This window comes from Oryzias latipes, chromosome 21 (assembly GCF_053564925.1).
Source record: "Oryzias latipes strain Hd-rR chromosome 21, Olatipes_Hd-rR_3.1".
Lineage (NCBI taxonomy): Eukaryota > Metazoa > Chordata > Actinopteri > Beloniformes > Adrianichthyidae > Oryzias > Oryzias latipes.
Window position 1 is genome coordinate 29,459,836 of NC_136257.1, and position 23,061 is coordinate 29,482,896.

The 23,061-nt window shown below is 41.4% G+C and overlaps 1 protein-coding gene across 1 annotated transcript in view; it reads right to left on the reverse strand.

Moving 5' to 3' along the window:
• Positions 1 to 23,061, reverse strand: part of adarb1b (adenosine deaminase RNA specific B1b) — a 132,627-nt gene that overhangs the window by 109,256 nt on the left and 310 nt on the right. The gene's annotated exons all lie outside the window — the stretch shown is intronic.

The following is a 23,061-nucleotide window of genomic DNA, read 5'->3' on the forward strand; positions in this document are numbered from 1 at the left end:
GATAAACAGACGGAGCCATGACGAGCAAAACAAAGCAGAAGCAAAACAACTATAACTTTAAAAACATAAATTGTCGGTAGAGTGCACCATCAACTCACCTCCACTTGATTTATTGTTGTGGAAGGCAGACATGCAAACAGGTTTTCTGCTACAAACACTTTGAGTTGAAGGTGTGGACTTAAGACTAGATTTAAACAAAAGGATGGGAAATAGAATCCCTGAATCCCACTTCAGTGCAGAAAGCATTTGGAAACATAAGTCATCCAATTCAGATTTGATAAATCCATGCACCACCAGTTTGTGAGCCTTACTGTGAGAATCACACACATGAAAGGTAATGGAAGACAAACATTTGAAAATCTCATGTACTATAATGCAGTGGTCACAGTTTATTGTGGGAGTTGTTTAAAAAAAAAAACCAGCAATGGACAAATCTAAGCAGTAATTATTTTTGACAATTGTTACAGATGTTTTAAGGCTGTAAAAATCCTCACTACACACTTTTCTCAGACAGACATGAACCTTCTCACACTATTCTCTCCAGTTTGAATTTAAAAAGTTCAAACCTTCATTGAAAAATAAGCCCAGTTATATAGAATGAAAACAAAGATCTGATTACGATACAAGATTTATGTAAATTTGCCAAACTGAACCAATTCTGTATAAAGCACAGGGCAGTGTGAAGATTATATTACGGTACAATAGTCTATAGTCAATCAGAATGCATAGCACAGTGTGCTGTTAAACAAGGCATGCAAACTCGCACTAAAAAAAATAAGTAAACAACGAGAACACGAAACAGGAACTATGATGTAGCGAGCGAACACTGTGCAGAACTTCTAGATTATGCGATTCTTGTTATTCAAGAAAGAAATCAGCTTTTACAAGAAAATCACAAGTTAAAGAGTTCACTGATGTTATTTTACTTAAGAACCAATGAATAAATACCCTTTTGAAATAAATCTAAAAAGGAAGGTTTATATTTCATATTATTATGGCCAAATTATAGAATTTGTTACTGATCATCAACAATTCCTTTTAAATAATTAAAAGCTAAGAACAATTTTGAGGCATTTTCATAAACCCACTGTGATAATCTTTTGATCTATAAGGGTTCCCAGTGGTCTTTTCATTATATTCTTATTATTATGAAATCAGAAAAGCTGTGTCGTTTTCTAGGAGGGCGGTAACGGTGGCGACATTGACACCCCCCACCGCCCGTTGCTGAGAGCTCTGTTTTGCTATCTTACAGCCTTTCACAACCCCAACCTAACATAACCAATGAGATAATAATGGTAACTGATATTGGAGCTATCCAGCCGTACAGTTTTAAGCGAGACTCAGAATGGAGTGGACCAGGGAGCTGGTGGCCTGCCCATTGTCTTTTTTACGGCAGAAATACGTTTTTATACTAACGGCATGTTTTTGTTTTGTTTGTTGAAAAACTCAGACATGCAATTTTGAGCTTATGAATATGAAATTAAATTGCACAAATATCATGCAGTCAACAGTTCTTTTTCAATATCTAAGAGCTTAAAGCAATCTTTCGATATATTGATATTGTGAACCACTTTTACCTGCTTTGGTCTGCACCATTGTTCTGCGAAGTAGTTCTTTAATTTCTGGCTGTTCTCATTCTGTTCTCAGAATAAAAATGAATTATTTTAAGTGGCATGCACAGAAGAGCTGCCATCTGCCCCACTAATCCCAAGCAAACCAGCTCTGTTGAGAGGGCCATCCCTTACTTTCACATGGTCTCTCGTGCGCTGCCATTCTTGCTGTGCGTGTGCAAGTGTTGATCTGGGTCAGCAGGCTTTGCTAACTAATGACAATCACCCTTTCAAAAGCATTTTTCAGTGAACGCTGCCCTCAAGTAATGAGGATTACGCAAGCGTTGTTTTGCCTCGTCATAGACATGCAGCATCAACAGCAAAATGTAAAAAAACAATAAAGATTACATCAAACATGTTTTTCACATTACATATTTTACTCCTTTTACAGTTCTTTTTTTTACATAAAATGCATCAAAAACATGAAAAAAGTTGAGTAGAAAAACCCTAATGGTTGCATTTCTGTTAAAACTTTATGAATAATTTAGCAAAAAAGGAGAACAAAACAAACAAAAATCACTTGTTCAGCCAATTTCCGAACCTCCCCTTTTCACATGTCAGAGTCTTTTAAAGCTTTAGAACAGGTGAAGTTATTAAAATGTAAATGCTTAATGGATTCTGGCTTGTAGATTGAGGTTTTTATTACCTCTGTAAATCAATAAGCACAGAAATGACTCCTTTTCTCCCAACCTGGTAAATTAATGGTTTAATATTCACTGAATTCCCAGAAGGTAATTTAAGACCAACAGTTCAACAAAAAAAAAAGACACAACAGCCTAATCAAATATTGCAGCTCAAGATGTTGATGGAAATTGAAGACGTTTTTGCTCAAAGACAGAAAAAAAGCTGCTAATGAAAAGCTCAGCGCCATGCCAGGAAAATGTGAAAGTGCAAGAGGAGGACTCACACCTGCCCTGCGACAGCAGAGCATCCATATTTAGGCTCATCCTTCATCGCCATGTGGCTTGAGTGGCAGACCATGTCAAGAGGGGGAAAAAAATGCTGCTCCGAGGGAGTCAACTGGATGGGAACTGTGTCGCTCTCACAAAAGGAGAAAAGGATTGTGCAACTTGTTTTTACATCACATTGAAAGCCCTCATTTTTGTCTTTGTGCTCCTCATGAAGTTCTGCTCAACTGAAACTGCTCCTACTCCAGCAAATCAATGTTATGCACCAAACCTCTGCCTCTCTGTGCTTGAACCAGAGGAGCAGCACTCCAATTTTCGGGTTCTGCAGACACTTGCAGTTTTAGCCTGCATGGCTTTTAAAAATCTCTTAAACTCTTTTTTTCCTTGTCCTGCTGCATTGTGAGCTTTGGTACCTCTCAGAAACAGGAGTTTTGGTGCCTGGGTAGTACGTTTGGTTTGTGTGGGAGCTCACCTGTACTCAGGTGTGGACCAATTCACTGAATTTTCACTTGCAGATGAACCTTGAGGTGGTTTAGTGCAATGTGAATGCAAAACCCAGGTTCACCTACCTCCCAAATTTAAACTCGTATTTAAAAAAAAAATTTTTTTTTACTCCAGCTGTATACTGCTTTAGCCAGTTTAGCCACTAGATCTGAACCGTATGTAACACCATTGAACCAAATTGTGGGGAGCATGAATCGTTGCTTCATGTTCACGTTGAAAATGTCAAACATGTACGTTGTTCTAAACCTATGAAATATTTGTTATTTGTTGTTTAATTACATTACACCAGATTTTATACAAACCAACTGCAAGCTTTATCGTCATTGCTACTTTCTAACTAGCAAAAAAAAAAAAAAGAATCCTATATTTATTTTATTTTTTGTTGTTTTGTAATAAACCTATTATATCGAACCAAAACAAAACCGTGACCGAAAAAAATTGAGGTCTGACCCAAACAGTAGGAAAAGTGATCTGTTGCATCCCTACTTGTTGTTCACCTTCACTGCATATCAAGTGTCGTCACAGCGAATCAGCTTTCACTGAACTCTATATTTAGTTTAGCGGAACAATTCTACGATGAGCGCTCTTCCTGACACAACCCTGCATTTTACCCGGACTGGGGACCGGCACAGGGAAACCCAGACCCGGGCCCCCTTGTGGCTACATAGGAAGGCAATAGCGTGAAAGGTCTAAACTGTTACATCCCTAGTATGAACCCAAAAACTTCAATACTAAAGCCAATACATAAACCCCAAATGTTATTTTGGTTCCTGATCAATAGCTTTCTCTATACAGATTTCTAGAAATACCTTAAACAAAATTACATCCAAAATTACTTTAGAAAGTTTGGTCTTGTTAACACTGCTTAGAGAGACTTGTCGCTTAAACCAACAGACAACAAAAACGATATTGTTTAGCTGAACATTGCTTGAATCAAGTGTACTGCCTTTACAAGCCCAACGACATAGACAATAGGATTCTGTTAGGTATTCAAATTTCAGTCTTCCACTTTCGGCTTCTCCCATCAGGGGTCGCCACAGCGAACAAGTCGCATGGTAAATTTGGCAATGTTTTACGCCGGATGCCCTTCCTGACGCAACCTTCTCAAACCGGGCTTGGAACCGGCAGAGGTAGAGAAGGGAACAGGGAGCAGCCCGGAGTCGAACCCGGGTTTCACGGACGGAAGGCGCCGCAAACCAGCACGAGCTAAACTGGCTCCCCCGGGTATTCAAATTTCAGTATAAAAATGAAAACTATTCATTCAATACTTCAAAATTCTGAACCCTTTGAGGGTTGGGGTCACAGGTTCACGGGGTTGTTGGAGCCAACCCAGCTACTGAAGGGCAAAGGCGGAACTCCCTGGACAGTTGCCAGTCTGTTCCAGAGCAACATAGAGGCACACAACAACACATTCACTCCTAAAGGGCAATTCAGAGCCACCAAATATCCTATGAAGCATGTTTTTAGACTGCGGGAGGAAACCAAAGGGCCCCGACATAACCCACACATGCACGGAGAGAACATGCAAACTCCACACAGAAAATAACCCAGCTGGGATTTGAACATGGACCTTCTTGCTGTGAGGTCAGTGCTAACCCCTACTCCGCCGTGCAGCCCTGCACTTGACAGCATCAGGTCAGGTGCAGATTGACTAAATTCAAAGGGCATTCAGTGCAGGATAGTGATACTGGTTTCACTTTTCTTGGGTGAAGAAATGCTGACGAATGTCACACCTTCACTTGAGTGGGTTTTCTTTCAAACTGCACTTTTTAGAGCAGAACATTTACCTGAAAACATCGAGAAGTTAGAGCAGCTACTCTGGTGAGAGGATGTTTGCCCAAAGGACAACAACTATGAAAAGTAAAAATAAAAACAGCCCAAAGAAGAAAACACTGCTAGTCCTCTGAGCATCACATATTTATCAGAGCCTGCAACCTCCGTCGTTCCACATCTGAGACATTTTACAACCTTACCTTGACTCCAGCTTCTCTGAATTTGCACTATGAGCTTTGTTTCCCACTGGGAATGCACAGCGCTCATGTCTTCTACTTGAATCAATTCCTTCATTCACTGGATAGTCCGTCTGCTTTTACATTTCAGCACCAGACTTTACTTCGCAGGGAAGTGAGAGGTTTTGTTTGTTTGGTTCCCATCAGAGCAACCCCATGCTTCTGCTGAGAAGAGTCGGATTTTGTTCAATTTGTATCTTTTGGGCACTTTTGGAGTCAGAGATAATAGATTAACCCTTCAACAGTGGAGCGTTGGCTTCAGTGTGCACTGATATGCTATACTTTACAGTAGTAAAGCAATCAACATAATTCTGATTCTGGCGTGGAGAACAGCAACTTAGCGGCACAAAGCAGAAGCTGTTGGAATCACGTCATTTACAAGTACGTTTGTTACATTAACAGACGAAGAGTTACAGTAAATCACAGGGAGTCACAAGAGACAGCAGTGTTAACAGTCTTTTGACTACCGTAACTCTTCAACCGTTGATGCAATTAGCATAACTCCAGTTGATTCTGACGCAGAGAAAAGCGGCCTTACACGAGCCAGTTTCCATTAACTAAGAAATTGTGCAAATTGGATAATTAATTTGCCTAATGGAGACACAACAGTATAGAGAGAAAAAAAAACTCACATTTGTCGGGAAAAAAAGTTTTTCCGTTTGGAAGGGGTGGGTTTTTAAGGTGTACCAAAATTGAAACTGCAATGGAAACACTTTTTTCCGAATGAAATGAGTCATATGACCAACAACGGGATACCACGCTGCACAGAGGTCCCAAAGCTCATCGAAAGTTGAGCTTTTTCACAGCTCCTCTGTAAAATCACCAACCACCATTTCCCAAAATGGTTTCCTCCGTAGCTCCTCCCACGTGTTAGGAGCTCGCTGCTCCATGGCCTGAATAAGACACCAATGTCTGCTTTGATAGATGATGATGAGCGCTATTGCCGTGGCAGAAATTTGAATGGATTTGGTGTAAATCCAAGTATTGTTCACATCCGTCACCGTGTCTTTGAATGACTTATTGCGTGAGATGGTTTGTGTTAATTTACATAATTATGGAAATGGTGCCATTTTGAAATTTTGTTTTTTTAACATTTCTAGAGTTTCGATCAAGTTGTGCGCATATGTGTAATGGAAACGCAGCTACACATATGCAACACCTCACAATAGTGAGATCCAATCAATGCAAATCAGCCGAACAAAGCGACTTTGCGCCATTATACACTTTACATTACTTATACATTCCTTCGCGGCACAAAGCCCAAATTAAAAGCCACTTTTTCTCCACGTCAGAATCAGCTGATTCATCACTGAAAAAGTCAAAGATTTACAGTATGTCGAAGAGCGTATTATTGTGATGTCATCTCCTGTGTTAATGGGGTTAAAATATTTCCTTCCAACTAGGCCCGCACAATAAATCGCAAATGTACCGTTATCACGATATCAAGCTGTGTAATATGCATATCGTAAAAGGCAGCAAAAATCGCATTAAATTTTTACTTTAAAAAAGTATTTAGCAAATCCAAAAAACCCCTTTATGCATTTGACCAATCAGATGGAGCCCTTTTATGTTAGATGTTCATCTCCTGTGTAGACGAGGGTTGTTTGGAGTATAATTTGAGTTATGTTGACTTGTATTTAGATTAAACTGCAGTGAAATAGAATTTACGTTTTTGGTTGTTTTGCTATTTGTTCATATATCGCAAGTGATATAGTCATCGCATTATTGATCACTAGCATAGCATATCGCAAGTTTTCCTCATATCATGCAGCCCTACTTACAACGTCTACAGATTTTATTCATTTCCTTCTTTGGTTTAGCTAATTGCAAACAATTCCAAGCCTTTCTTTATCCACTCTGTAGAAAAATAAATACATAAATCTCTATCAACTTGGGTTGTTATAAGCAAATTTATAAGCAAACAAGCTTTTTCATTCAATTTAACATCACAATATGATTAATTGTGTATTTTTGACTCGGTAATTTCTTTAAATATTCATATTTTAAGAATTGTTTTTGGTTTCATTTGGTGGCCTGCTCATCTTTACTTTCTGCCAAACCCTTGGACATCCGTTTCCTTGCCTGTAAGACAGATCTCTGGCCTTCAAAACTGAAAAGTTTGATTCTAACCTCAAAATAACTGGCCCCAGCTGTGCTTGAATGTGAGCAAAAATCTGGTTCAGTAAAAACAAAGAAAACGTCTTTGACTGTTGCTGACACAAAACAACGTTTCTCCAAAAACACTGTTTTTTAATGCATAGAACAAAGCTAACGTCGACTGTGTTCAAATGGGTCAAAGAGTCACAGAATCAATTTTTGAAATTACCAGCATGAGTTTTATTCGTTCAAAATCAATTTTTCCTCTTCCACTGTTGAGTCAAATCAAAATCTGGGTTGGGAACTGGCAAATGACCTAAAGCTGGGGCATGTAAAGTCAGAGAACAGGCCATTCTGATGAGATGTGCGGGATTTTCTCACACCAGACAACAAACAATACCATCATTATCCTTGGAAAATGCAGTCTGCATGCTGAACAGATTTCCACCAAGTTGTCTAATTGCTCTCAGACTTGTTTTTAGAATGAAACCCTTTGGAAAATAATTTTGATTGCCTTCTATAAAGCGATGTGGCAGCTTCTTTGTGGTTTTTTAAAACATGATACCACTAGCTGTTAATGCAGTAAAGCGTCCTTGTACGTACGGCAAAGTGAAAGTTGTTTTCAAAAACATGAAGCTCTTTTGCAACTTCTTTACAAGCGCGAACACAAATTGCCTAGGGGTAAAGCAAATCCTGACCTGTTTTAAAAAAACAAAGGGATCAAATTAAAATGTTCCCATTGAGTGAGCAGAGAACAAAAATATGCCCCCATGGATCAGCAGCACCTGCCAGCCCCCCAGTTCCCTGAAATCCACGTCCAGCTTCAGACCGGGAAGAGCGTGGAGGGTACAGAGTTTATCTATCGATCAGCACAGCTGTCACACTGATGGACCGCTCGATACCAAAGGCCTCTTTAAAGCAGCCGTTTCCCAATCGCTGTTTAGCCAACCTGTCTCAGCATGACAGACATCAAAACAAAGGTTTCGCTGGGTTTGGTTTTTCTAAGGCAAATGAAATGATTGATCATAATAGTTATCATAATAGTTACTGAAAAAAAAACATTTTCCCTAATAAACTGTATGTTTTCTTTCTATTTTATCGCAGTCACTTGTGCTTCGACCTCTTCCTGCAGTGTAGAATACCCTACGTGCATCTGTAAGTTCATCAACGAGAGATCCAGATGTGTTACTTCTACTTTCTTTGTTAGCACTCCTAATTTTCATGAGTGTAAGGAGGGGCATGTGGCTAAACGTGAGCAGGATTTCACCTAGTCATTCAAATGTTCGCAAAACAAGCTTGTGGGCAGAAGATTTACCGTCAAAGCGTGTGTTCTATAAAAACAGGGAGAAAGGAGGGCTTATTAAAACAAGAAGAGTTTTCACAGCTAATGCAGTGGGCTGCATTATTGATGGTTTCCTCTAATCCACAGAAGAACACGTGTGATCATGACACAGCGCATGGTTTGAGGGGAAGGTACGCACGCCCAGTGAACTTTTATGATGTCGACCTTTGGGTGGATGTTAGTCGGAGGCATATGCTCCATCGGCGTGCTCAAGACGGCGTTGGAAAAACACAGAGCGACTTTTCACGAACTTGGCAGGAGACTGTGGCCGTGCCCTCGGGCATTGTGGCTTTGGCTCTGGTACAGAGGAGATCTAAAAGCTTCTACAAAGACTATGACAGGTACTCTTCTTTCAAAAGTACAAGCATCTGGGTAATATGAAGAACAGGAATGTCCGCTGAGAACGCTTTCCAATCATTTTAGGTGAACTTAATACTGAGTGAAGTGACAGAAAACCTCAAACAAATCTGGAAAGAAGTCAAGTAAAACTTCCCATCAAAAATAATTAATTGTCTTAGACCTTTTCCATTAGCTAGCTATGGGTATACATTGCACATGTGGTAATGTCACTATTTTACAGTCAACTTCTGGATGGATGAGCAAGTTCCCTCTGGGTTAATAAAGTACTCTCCATCTATCTATCTATCTATCTATCTATCTATCTATCTATCTATCTATCTATCTATCTAACTTCTACGTTCTTCTTTAATTGGAGTTAGAAAAAACGTTTTTTTTTACTTGAATGTTGTGTTGATTATTAGATCATTTTCCAACACTAAAGATCTTACGTTGGCCAAGAGGATCCTGACTTTACATTTTTACCAGAATTCACCAGAATCTTTGAAAATGACTCAAATTGTGTTTAAAAACTTGTTCCGAGAACACATAATAGAGAATTCTGCTTCTTGTGGCTGAGAAACAGAATTAAACTGGTTAAAACTTGTTCTTCTGTCATTTTGTTGCATATTTTTAGAGCCAATATAAAAATAAAAATGTATACTGGAGTTAATCAAAAACAAACAGTATGTATTTGTTATCAATTATTATTATTCATAATATAAATAATTATTGTTCATTGAACGTCACCCACTGAAAGTTCAACCGGCTTAACTTTTTCACGCTGAATCGCAGCAACGCAGCATTGTGACCAATCAGGGACTCGGCCTTGGCAGTGATGTGTGGGTGGCGTGTGCTTCAAAACACGTTAAGTACAGGCCATTGTAAACACGATCATGAAGGAGACATTAATAATTGCAGTTTGTGTCCGGTGACATCGTTGACTAATCATTGACAGCCCTACATCCATCCATCCATTTATTTTCTGAACGCTCTGAGTCCCGTTCAGGGTCACTTGGGCGAAGGCAGGGTTCACCGTGGACAAGTCCCAGTCTGTTAAAGGGCCTAATTCTAATTATTTTGTAATAAAAAGACAACTAAAGATCCAGATTTCAGAAGATATCTGAAAATTTGCTTTAAAAAGAAATTAAAAGTTTCACAAAAATACTTTTAACCAACTCTAACAGTACAAGAAGCTTATAAAAAAGGTTTTAGTCAGACAGTTAAGGTCAAGTATGCAAGTAACATTAGTGAATAGGCATACATCTTTAGTGGTATCAACATTTTTTTCTGCTTCAAAAAAAGAAAAGTGTTAAAAGTGCACATTTGCAAATCAGCCCGTTCATTCGCACAGACCAGTAATGTGGCTGAAACAGAGCCTGCAGCCATGAGCGCCAGCAGAGAGCCTGAGCATTCTGCCCCATAAGCTTCCACCAGCTGGGGTTAGAGAGCGCAAACAAACACTCGGACTTGCTCACAGAACAAAAACAGTTGGCTTCACACGATTCTGCCGCTTAATCTTTTTTTTTCACATCACAAAAAAAAACATGCAATGGTGAACAGCATTAGAGGAAACGCTCCCTCATCACATCATCCAAGAGACCATAAGAAAGAGTAGTGCAATGTTTCCAGCTCAGCAGGATTTGACTAACACAAGCTGTTTAAGGTTCAGTATTTATCTCAGTAACAATCAATATACTTCAAATGTGGAAGACCTGAGGAGCATTTTTGTCCGTGAAGGGTCAAAGTTCTGGCGTGGAAGCTGACACATAGGACCGTATGGCGTTCACGCTCTGATGCTAACCACGTCTGGCATGTGCATTAGTTCTTCTGTTTCAGGAACTGGTGAAAAGAAAGTCACAAAAACGCTGAAGATCACCTGGAGCTGTCTGTGCCCTCATAACACCTCCTCTCTAAAGGTTACCATCTTCCCCAAAAAGGAGACTTATCCTCTGTTTTGCTGCAATGTGAGTTGCAGGCTTGGTGGCGGTGGGCTGGATGAATAATGGCTACAACCTGAAGCTCTCTTGCTCGCTGTAATTTGGGGACAGGGGTGATGGAGCAGCGGTGATGCTGCCCCCGTCAGCGCAGAGGAGAATGTCATGCAAAAGCGCAACATCATCCATCCTCGGAGGCTGCATCATGCTTTGGGAAACGTGCTCATCGCTGCCTGCAGGAGGCTGCAACTCTCTGCTTTAAAGATCCACTCAGATGAAAATGAGGTGTTTGGTGTTTTTGACATGTTCTTGTGGCTTTTTTGATGATGGAGGAAATAGATTAAGTAAATTGATATTATTTACGAGTATTTCTTAATTCAATTCGCTGTGGGTTGGGTGTGAGAGAGGGTGTGAGGGGCTGTAAGAGTGTAAACGGATGGATGCCGGGAAGAAGGGACAGGCTTGCTTCGCATCAACGGTCCCACCAACAACTCAGAAGCGAATTTCTGATGAACTATTACTGCTCTGCAGAGACGTCGAGAAAACACCACGGGGATTTTGATTTTGCCTAAAAACTGTATAACGGTAATTTAAAAGACCACTGGGAACGTTTTGACAATTCATCATGGGACTTTGTTTAAAGTGGAACTATGGAGAAATGTTTTTTTTTTGTTTGTTTTTTAATCTGGATGTACTTTTTGCCTGGATTCTGAGCCAGATGGTCAGAAACCCACTCCACCCACACCCTGGTATTAATGCAGCTTTTGCCTAAACTCTGCATTGTTTTAACTTCAGACAACTCAACGTGGGTGGAATGGGTCGTGTGGCTCCGTGTGAAACCACAGACGGAAACAGGGCGGAGTGCTCGGTTTGTATTGCACAAGTTAGTGAAGCATTCCTGGTGCAGAGGTGTGAGATGAACGAGTAAAGGCTTCGGAGCTCAGAAACGGACCAGGAGAGCCTAAATCCAAACTGTCAGCATGCTTGGATTTGTAAATCATGGGCACAGATAAGCCATCCATATGCACAGATGGAAAATGCTGCTTTGTGATTGGCAAATCCGGCCTGTAGATTTAGGAGCACATGGATTTCCACCTGAGAGATTAGTGAAAGAGTTCAGCAACATTTATTACAGTCAGGTCTGCAAGTGAAACAAAACTGCTCCTAGCCAAGTTTCTTGTTTATTGTACGAATTTAGGAAATCTTAAACCTGAAAAACTGATCAAATGTAAATCATCCCATCTGCTAGATCAGGGGTCCCCAACATCCGGGTCACTTGGTACTGCACAGAAAGAATAACTTACATTATTTCCACTCTACTATCAGAGGATTTTTTATTTTGGAAAACAACCTGAGTCTCTCCTCCACATCGGTCTCTGACTCACTCTTGATGCATTTCAAGATGCTCTCCTCTGTCACGTGTCTTACCTACATCTGCTACCTTCTTAAAGCAGCTGCTTCGGACGGTAACATAATACACAACTGGTAAAGTGAAACCCTCAAGCCAAAGTAAGCGTCTTTGGAAAGTTCCGTTAAGTAAAAGAGGCAGTGAGGAAACACAAGAAGAGCCTTCAGATTCAGATAAAGCTGCATTTAACAGAAAAAAAGAACTGGAGTCTTTACTAAAAATGTGGATTTTTTGCCATAGTTGTGTCCGTTGATCTAATGAAGACGATGCTAAGAAAATAGCAGGTTTTATTTTGGTCGCGTCGTTTGATTTTGTTGCATTTATCTGCCGAACATTAAAGGCCATTATGTGAAAATATCAGATGTAAAACCAGTAAATGGTTAAAAATTAAAACTATAAAAAGATTTGGGACCAGTCTTAAGATGATTGAGAGATCAAACATCAATCAGTTCCTCAAGAGCTTCCAGAGAGATTTATGATTGTTGCAGCACAAAAAGCCTGAAGCTCCAACCGCTTTTCTAAAATGTTGCGATAAAAGTTGCAATATTTATCAATAATAATTATCCACTCAAGGGTGTAGAATAATAAAAAGGGTTTAATAGCGAAATCCAAATTCATTCCCTAACCCTCTGGCTCCTCCTTACTGCCCCGATTGTGGGGGCATTTGGAGCTCTAGTGGTGTCACAACTTGTTTTTTTAAGTGAAGCCGTAGCGACTTAGGGCTGGTTATCCCTCCACCGGTAGGGTGATCCATGTCGCACTTGTGACGCAAAGAACATACATGTGGGTGTCCTCTGAAGCACCGAAGTTTACATTTAAATGTACCGGTAAGTATTAACTTTTGGTTTTGCATGAAAGTTTTTAAAATAGATGTTATGTATTTTCCAAGCGCTGGCAGCTACTTTCCAACGTAGATGACCGGTGACTTTTGATGACGTCATACAGATTTAAAGACAATATTTTTTTTCATATCTCTCTGCTTGGAGGGCTAAGGGTAGGGAGAAGCCGTAGGGGTAGGGAATGAATTCGGATTCGGTCTTTATCAGGCATGTCGGTATAAAGAGGCACGGATGTTTGATTGGTTTCACTTATGTTTCAGTTTGAGCCTCTGAACTTGATTGGTGGAAAAAGGTTTGATGGTGGAACTTACAGTACAACAATTGGCCAAAATTAAAGCAAAGCTGCATTGATTGGACAAAGTTACCGTGTTGAGCAAAGCGTGAGAAAATGGAATGAATTCAACGGAATTGGTCAGCAACATCGCATAGTCCTGTAAGGAGTGAAATTCATAAACAGCAAACAATTTTAGTGAGACAATAACACAGTACTTAAGCAAAACTCCTCAGACCATTTTTGTTTTATTACTTTTATACGCAAAAAAACAGGATTAATGGAGGATCTACCAACTTTTATGTGCGTTTGTGAGGCAAAGCTTTTTCTCACGCAGACACTGACAGGGAGGGGCCTTAATTCCTGCTCCAGCCACCAACTCTACAGTGGCACGGCAGAACTTCGCCTCACAGCTTTGTTCAAACCATCATTATATTTGTGCAAAACACCATGGCTAAATTTATCCCCTTGACTCTTTGCTTACTAGTGGTTTCGCAGAACGGTCTGCAATTTAAATTCAAAATAGTAACCACAACTGACAAATAAAGTTATGCTAATATTAATCTTATTTTATCCCACCAAGTTGAAGCCTCTGCAACAGTCTCTTTGAGTCTGACACGGCACATAATTAGCAACAGTGCCCTTAAGCAAATATGAAGCGGTATGATTGAGTTGTACAGTCTGATTTATTGATTGACCTCTCCTTGTATGTGAAGAACAACAAAATCAATTCTGGTTCTAATTTAAGCCAGTTAATGACATGAAATGGAAAACGGTAAGGCATTCCAGGCCTCTACAGGCTATAAATAAAATAGGGTTCGGGCATATAGGCCATGTTGGAACAATCAAGACTGGATTATAACAATCTTAAATGGTTTGGAATGAATCCGATTTTGAACAGTCGTATTTATTAGTTTAGTTTGCTTTCTTGTTCTTGATTCAGTTTAACGCCACAAGAGAACCTGGGTTGAGAGTTAGAACTTTTCTAAATAATCGGAAATAAAATATTTGGATGTTGGGAAAGCTCAGGTCATTTGTTGTTTGCAGAAACATGCAATGGATACAGTAGTTTTCTGTGCAGCCATGTGAGAAAAAATTGAACAAGCTGGTAGAGAAAGAAGGTTTTACCAGGGATGACTCTGGAACTGGAAGTTGGGATACGGATCTGATTTGTGATTTAGGGTCAGTCGTTTTTTCTTTAGGGCCATTGTTTTATGCAGAATTCACCTTTTGGCAAACCCCTTCAGGTACTCCCCCTACAGGCGGTTTGGCAGAGATTATTCCTGCCACAACCCTGAATTTTATCCGGACTGGGAACCGGCACAGGCGGACCCAGACTACATATGTGGTCACTCAGTAGCACAAACGGTATTGGAGGAAGTTCATCAAAACACTGATTTCTCATGTGCCAGTCCTGCACTTTACCAACTAAGCTAGTTAATAATATGAAAGGAGGTTGATTAGTTGTCTACTGCTCCTCCCAGCCGCAAGGCACAGTCTGACTACTTACCCAAGACAAGGTTTTTAATGTCTTGACAATATTCAGTCTCTGTGTTAAATCCATGAGAATTCCTCACCATTATGAGCATATCTACAGGTTTTAAGTATTTTGTTGAGCAGACAGTGAAACGGAAATGGAAAACGCCCTTTTTCGCCATGTTTGGGTGGGATTTGTCTTGATCCTAATGGCCTCACATTCTCTGTTTTGTTTTTTAATTTGATCAATGGAATTATTGGTCAAAATCATTACGTTCTCCGTCACATTTTCTTCTCACGGCACAAACGGTTCCTGGATCCAGGGGAAAGTGCTGTGGCACCCCCTCTGCCATTGACCAGAACAATCATAGCTACTAAACAGTCTGTACTTTGCAGCCAGATAAGACCATCAGATTTCTGTTTTCTTTTTTTTGATGAAGATAAATTTCATTTTTAAATTATGTCCTAAATAAGGGGTATATGTTAAAAACAAAGTCAAACACAATTATTGAAAAAGTCCCACTCTAACCACTCAGCAAACCAAAATAGCCTTTTTCCACTTCAGAACCTCTCTGGGTTCAAATCTTACAGATAAAAATTCTTCCTACCTGCAGAATTCATAAGTGCTCTCCCCTCCAAACGGTTAATTTTATTTTACGACAGACTTCTTCTAATGAACAGAAGAGCGATGTCAACAATTTTCTGATTACTTCAGCCCAAATAAGGTTGGATCGAGAGAAAGAAAGAGTCAAGTAAGGACATGTGGAGGATGCACACGTTGGTCACATTATGCAGACTTGCACACACCGTAACTGCTTTCTCACATCCTGCCAGGGTTTTCAAAGCATCTCCCAACACAACAGTGCTGCCCTAGATTCCAGCTGAATCGGTGCAAAACAGGAAGGCTGTGGGAAATAAGAAGCATACTTTGGGGGAAAAAGGAGAAACCCGAGTAGTTTTCAGGGATATGGATGTAATTAGGGCGCAAACAGCACAAGGGTGGATGGCTCTGAAATGTGTAATGAGATTAATGACAATGAGGCTCGACTCTACCACATGTAAAGGCAAATATAAACCCAGTATCCCATATAGGACTCTTGTAAACACAGCAGTTGAAAAAAACGGTCTCATTTAGAATTGGGTCAGTGGTTTGAATAGCTGTACATGTAAACATGGGCAATGGGCTTGTTGTCCTTCTGATTACTCTATTTTTCTCTCATCCACATCCCATATTTAATCCTTAATTAGAGTAAAAATGCTGGTGGTCTGGATGTTCAACAGAGATTTAAAACCCATTCCAGTGAAAATGGTGGTTTTAAAATGTTCTTGTGGCATGTTTCTAAAGGGGCACACATATATTAATATTACTGCACTTCTGAGTATTTCTCTATTCAAACATTGTGAATGATTAGCAGATGGAAAAAAAAAACGTTTCCGCATCCACTTGTAGATGAGAAGATCCATGCACGTCTACGTTTTCCTCGTCTGAGCTGGAATCTGGCTGAAAACTTTACGGCTGGAAAGCTGCAATACTGCTCACCCTTTTTGTTGCCCCGCTAATGTTAGGTTGGGGTGTGAGGGGCTGTAAGCTAGCTGGAGAGCATTTAAGCGGATACCTTTCAGCAACAGGAAGAGGAAGGAGGGCAGGTATTCCTCCACGCCAAGTCAGAGACAAGCTTTGAATGAACTCCTGCTGCTCTGCAGGAACTAAGTCCTAGAAAACGTCACGTTCTTTGATTTAGGCTAAAATGGCATAATCTTAATAAAAAGACCACGGGGAGCGCTTTGAGAATATAACAACGATGATTGGAGTGGGACTTCAATTTTTACAATTTAATGTTGCTGCTCTGTAACTTTTTTGAGTTTGGTTCGAACAGGTTTCATAAAAATGACCCTAATCCTCTAGACAAAAGCTGTTACAGGCATGCGAATACACAGATCCCCGATTCAAGGTCTTTAGAAATGTACTCAATGTAATTATAGCAATATAATAAGAATATAATAAACTGGAATCTGTATTTTTTTAGTAGAGGAAAAAGAGACTTAAGTTCAGTTTACTGAAATAAATGATTAAAAACTGGTTTTGTAGTAAATATAGTGGCAAATTTGAATAAAAAATATAATATTCAAAAAGGAATGTTACGAAAACCCTGTGATGTCATATGACAGTCTGCAATCATAGTAATATAGCAACATTCCTGCAAAACATTCACCCAAAACTGAATTAAAGCCAGTTTGGCGAACGCTTTTGTCAGTTTAAATTGAAAGGACCATCTTCTTGTCATTTATCAGTGTAGGCAGCTAAAATGTGGAGAACATTTTCAGGATTTGTTGTTAAATGGTCCAAAACAACAATGATGTTTACGTCTTTTGTTTACTGCTGAAGTTAACCCGGAAGTCACAGAGAAAAACTTTAGAGTTAGGCGTTGCTTAAAGCGATAAATACCATGTCTTTATTTCAAAGTCTTTGGACGGGAGCGGCCGAAAGTCAAAGACGGCGACAAAATAACACACAATTTATCTGTGCGTTTTAGATTAAAGGATTAATCTTGTATTGCTCTGCATCTGCTCTGATGCAACTTTTCCAAACACCATATCTCACGGGGGCAAAAGCTAAACCATACTTATCTACTTAAAAAATCTATCCATACTCTGTGTGTTGCTGAAGCACATCTTCTTAGTTCCTCTTTCTGGGAAAAAGTCCTAGCATTCCTTCAAATGAAGTTGTGCGTGCTCTGCTGCGACGAGATGAAGGTAATGTTCCCGCTCACGTTTATGCCAGACTCAGGGAGGGGGGGGAAAGGGAGCCAGTAATTTTTTATTTTTACATCCAACTGGCTGCTGGAGTGTTTTGGCTCAATCTCTATGTTTTAAAGGGGATAATAACCCAAACGGTTTAATTTTAGCTTGACCTGATTACACAATATTCTTTCAAAAATGAAGATCTCTGTCACAGCGAAATTCTAACCATCCTCAGATACAACTTCTTTAATAGTTTTCCGAGTTTTTTGTTGTTTTTTTTAAAAAAGATTTTCACCAAAGTGTGTTCTCGTCTGGGACACAGAAGCAAAGTCCCTCTGTGCCCCCATACTAGTTTATTATTCAAAAGTAATCAAAGAGCGAAAGAAAAATGACTAAAATCTCTCATCTTTATAGTTTTTCTCCTGATTTTCTTTAATTTTTGTGCTTTCTAACAAGGTTGTAGTGTGAAGTTATTATATGAATTAGATTAACCATTTGTTGCTGTGTTCCTTTTTTTTAACATGATCTTGCTATTCCCTCATTTTTTTCCAAGATATTTTTTTCTGTACTGCAACTCATTCAAGTAATAAACTGGCCAATCAGACGCCTCAATCAAACGTTCAAAACATTAGATTGATAGGTTCTCTAGAAGGGGGCGTGGACTTCGGTAGCAAAGTTCACACCGCCCTCTGCAATGCGCTTTCAAGAGACCACTTCCAGTGAAAAGCCTATGTAAACAAGACGTTTCGGGCTTCCAGGTTCAAACATTTCGCGTTCAGGGTGTCGCCACACAAGTCCGTTTTTCGGCTCTACATTTGAATTGCACAGCCGTAGAACATGCTTTAAAGGTGAAACCAGGTCACACTTTGACCAACTACTTTCTGCGGCCCCCCAGCAAAGCTTGATTGTTGTTGAGAGTTTGTGCGCTTCACTTCTTCCACCCTCTCTTCCCCATCCTCCACCATGTTAGCTGACATTAATCAAAAGTGGAACCACAGTCGGCACATTTGTGGGACTCCTTATCCAAAACACACAACTGTTTTTCGCTCAAAAAAAGGCCAAAACGAAAAATGTTGTTTTAAAAGATAAACTTTTAATCATAGATCTGCATCTCCAGAACCCATTAGAACCCAGCAGAACTCAGCAGAACCCAGCAGAAGGGTCTTCAGGTGAGAGTCCCAGCACAGAGCTGTGAGAGTTTGTGGAGCATGCGGAAGCCACAGAGGAATAGTGTGGATGCAGGTGCACAACCTGTCAAAGTGGAGTCAGGTTACCAGTCAGCCATGAACACAGCTGGTGTTCGGCATGAGCAGCTGGTAAAAAATAAATAAAATAAAAACACAGTTCACCTTGGATTCTATGGTTTTAGCCAGCAAACGGCTCATCTGTAAGAAGAAGAAGAAGAAGAAGCAGCGAAATGAACCATGCATGTACGCTTGGAGGATGAAGAAATACTTTCCAGATTTGAATTGTTGATCATTAAATAACTCAAATGTTTGCCACATGCGGGGGGGCGGCCTGTACGGATGCTGTATGTTCTTAGGCTTTGAGAAGAACGGCTAAAATCCCACTCCGATCATCTTTTTTTTTTATCCATTTCAAAACCCTTCCCAGTGGTCTTTTATTTATGATTAAGCCATTTTTAGCCAGAATCAAATCTCTTTTTTTAGGGGTTTATTCAGACAGGACACATTTGGTCCGCTTAAAGTGAACCAGAGTTTGTTTCCCTCGACAATCTGGAACAAATTGTTAGTCTGAATACACCGAAGTGGGATCAGGAAACGCTCTTTCAGGACTTAAACAAGACCAAATTGAGCAGACAATAGCTGCGTTTACATGGACAAAAGTAATAGGAAAGAGCGCCTGATCAGAAGAAAAATGCGTCATGTAAACACGCCGCTTGGAATACTCTTCCCCGATCAGACTCGTTCAGATCGAGATAGGTGGGTTACGCCGATTGTTTATCCGATCGTGTTGCATGTAGACAGTTCATTCCGTGTGTCACTACTGCTCTGGTTTAACGTCATGCATAGACGGTGCGGTGCGTCAGAGAAAGCTTTGGAGCTCAAACAGGACCGGCCGGCTACTCCGTGCGAGTGAACCGTGTCTGTGAGCAGAGCAGCCGGACTTATAGGTTTGTGTTTGCGGACAGGAGGGGTGTGAGCTATTCAAGGCAGAAATGCCGCTCAGTCCTTAGAAACCGTTCAAACAATCATGTGGAATTGTGTTTCCAGTCGTGTCCCGACAATATAAAGGCTGATGTTATTCCCACATGTTTACGTGCAGCCAAGATGTAGATTGCAGCATTTCCCAAATAAATTCTGTGGTCATCAAACAAGGCTAATGTTGTTAGCCTTTTCCTAACCTTTCTTCCAGCTCCGTTCTTCCACAAAAAAAAAGCACTGACCACACGGATTAAAAATAAAATGATGAGCAAACAGGCGCTTCGTAATATTCATAACAGTAATAAAAGCACGTTTGGAAGATAATCTCGTATCTTACCGAGCTGCTGCATAAATGTCTATGACAACTCAGTTTGTTTACAACGGGACTCATTTCCTCTTCCGGTATTTTCAACACTACTGCGCATGCCGAAAGGATTTATTCCGACTGAAAGTGAGACCATGTGAACGTTTGTTATAAACGGAAAAAGTTTTCCTGGGCCCACGTACACGGTTGTTTTCTAATCCGACCATTGATCCGATCAAGATACTTTGCGCATGTAACCGCGGCTACTGTCCGGAACAAATGCTTTTTCTAGTCTGAATACACCCTAAGACATAGTTTCTGTAGAGCGGCAGAAGCTCACTAAAAAATTCCCCTCTGTCTTGTGGGTGGGACTGTAGTTGTGGAGCAAGCCCGCTGCCTCTTCCCGTCACCTATAACTGAGAACTCCTTGTTTACACTCCGTCCGCTAGCTTACAGCCCCTCACGGTCCAACCTAACCTCAACAGTGCAACAAAAATGGCAATAATGCAGCCGTACGGCTTGGAGAAAAAGACGCACATGGATCTAGTCGTCTACAAGTGGATGCAGAGGAATGGAGCCGGGGGCCTGTGGCTCGTCCTGGGGTTTTTTTACATCACAAATTCGTTTTTTAAACAGCTTTTTTTTCTCTGCTCCTGATTGACTACAATTTGGATTAAAAGAAATACTCAGAATGCCATTTAACTTTAATTTTCTCCATCATCAGAAAAATGCCAAAGTATGTATAAAACACCATTTCCATTTTTAAGAGAATGGAAAGACACCAGCAGACAAAGTCCTCAAGTGGATGGAGTCAAAGATACAGATTACACGGCATTCTTCACAGAGACGTTGCACAAGACGCCAAAACTCACGAGAGCAGACGCAGAAAATCCAAACACGGTTAGAAACAAGGGGAATCACTCGTTTAGCTGTTTGAAAGCTGCTTTTCAGTCCTGAAGATAAAAACAAAAACAAAATGAGAGCGTATATGTCCTCCATGAGGGCGTCAATCGTGATTTTTTTTCAGAGTGCTGTCCTTCCCTGCAGTCATAGACACTGGGTCGCTCTTTATGTGCCAGTCCCCCCCCCCCCACCCCCCCAGTTATTGATCGTCACCCAGTTAATCCACTTACTCGCTCTTCCTTTTTCCACATCGACTCCAAATGCAAAAACCCAGCACACACATTCATGGGTCTGCTGTTAAAAAAGTTCTTGTGGTAGATGGGTCCAGGTATTCCTGGGAGCCCCCATGACCCCCCCAACAACACTTTTGTGCCACGTGTGCCATGATACTCCAGCAATTAGCAATCAGGAGGCGACTACGGCGCAATCGCTCATTCATGAAAGTCATTCTCAGACTAGCCTCTTTGGAAATTGGAAATAGATCTACTTTCTGCCCCCCCCCACCCCCCACCCCCCTGCAAAACCACCAGAACATTCAGAGCGCTGCAGCGCATATTTGCAAACCCCCAAAGCGTGCAAAGTGAGCGGATCACCATCCAGCGTGGAATTATACAAGCCGAGTCTTACACAAGCCCTTCCAAACATCATGAGTATCTTCTCCGCCTCTGTATAAAGCCCGATGAATTTTAATCTCAACTCAGCAGACAGAAAAAGGCTGCTGATTGGCCAACACGACAGCCGATTGGTCACCTAAATCAACAACCGGCTGAGGAAACAGGATGCTTGGAGGTTCGCAGGAAAAGTTCCCAAGATAAAGTAAATAACACCGGAGCAGAAACGCGCTGCTGAATACGCTTTCAGACCCAAAATAAGGGAAGGAAATCCCCTTTGTAATTAGAGCGCCGCTATCAGGAGCAGCGTTTATCTCTCCGCAGACAGACCACGGCTTTTCCTTTACCGCTGCTGTCCGTAAAATTGTTCCCACAAAGCTGGAGCCCCTCTCTGGGATCGGTTTATCCTGATCGGACACACAAGACGGCGAGAGCTGCCACACGGTCATTTCATCCCATACACACCTTCACATATCCAAACGGCCGTCCCGGGAGGACACGTCTGCCCAGGAGTGGAGTTTGACAGCCGTTTGGATCGGGATTCACAAGAGCTGCAGTCTTTCATTTAAAGTCGGCTCACAGAAGCCCAGAATGTAACTGATCTTTCTCGAAATGCTCCAATCGAAGCCTTCAGTCTTGTGTTTCAGACACTAGTAGTTGGTGAGAGCTGTCTTTGTTTTTTGCAGCCTCTCTCGGTAAATGAGTCGAGCCCCTGTTGCTTTCTACCTCCTCATCAGCTCCAACCCCGAGGACAAGCTTTTTATAGTGCCCTGCATCCCCGTGACGGGCACCAGCATCAGGATTTACACAACGGTGCCCACGGGCTGGGGCAACATGCCGATCGATGCCAGAGGTTGGCAAGTGCACGCGGGACTGAGTGAAGGTGATGGACACCCCCTCTCCCCGTCGCCCAGGGCTCCCAAAACACAGGAGGCTGACTGAGAAGCTGAGGGTGGTCTGCTCCCGCGTGGACAGCTGCAGATCCTCCTCATCCTCCAGCCATTCATCCCATTCAAAGTCAGAACACAAAAGTGCAGTCGGCCCCTTTAAAACGCAGCTTTGCCAAGGTTGCCTGCACGGATTCAGCTGACTGCAGCAGCTGCATTTTGCTAAAACCTCCATTCCTCACTTCAACTCAGCAAATGAGCCTTTTTATGCTGTGGGCATGCAGTCAGCAGAAAGCTGCTGCTGCTGAGACTGAGGCTGTCACTCACTCCTGTGATGCTCCAGAGCTCCCAGTCCCACATTCGCACTTCAAACAATTAAGATCAAGTTGTGCACAGAGGTGCGCGTGCAGCTTTTTTGGCTTTTCTCTAAAGAAACATTGTCATCCTTAATAGATCTGGTGTGTTTGTGGAGACCCCACTTCTCGCTGCGCGTGAACGGCGTGTTCTCTCTCCCACGCTGCGCGTCTTTCTGCGCATTTTCCGCGCATACATGCGCCATATCACTGCGGCAGCAGCTAGCAGCGCTCTCTCGTGTCACGGTTCCGCCGTTAATTGAGCGAGCGCGTTGCGCACCCCCCCCCCCCCCTCCCCTGCCCCCCAAGATGTACCGGAGGAGGGGGGGGGGGGTAAACAGCGGGACGCGTTCTTGTCA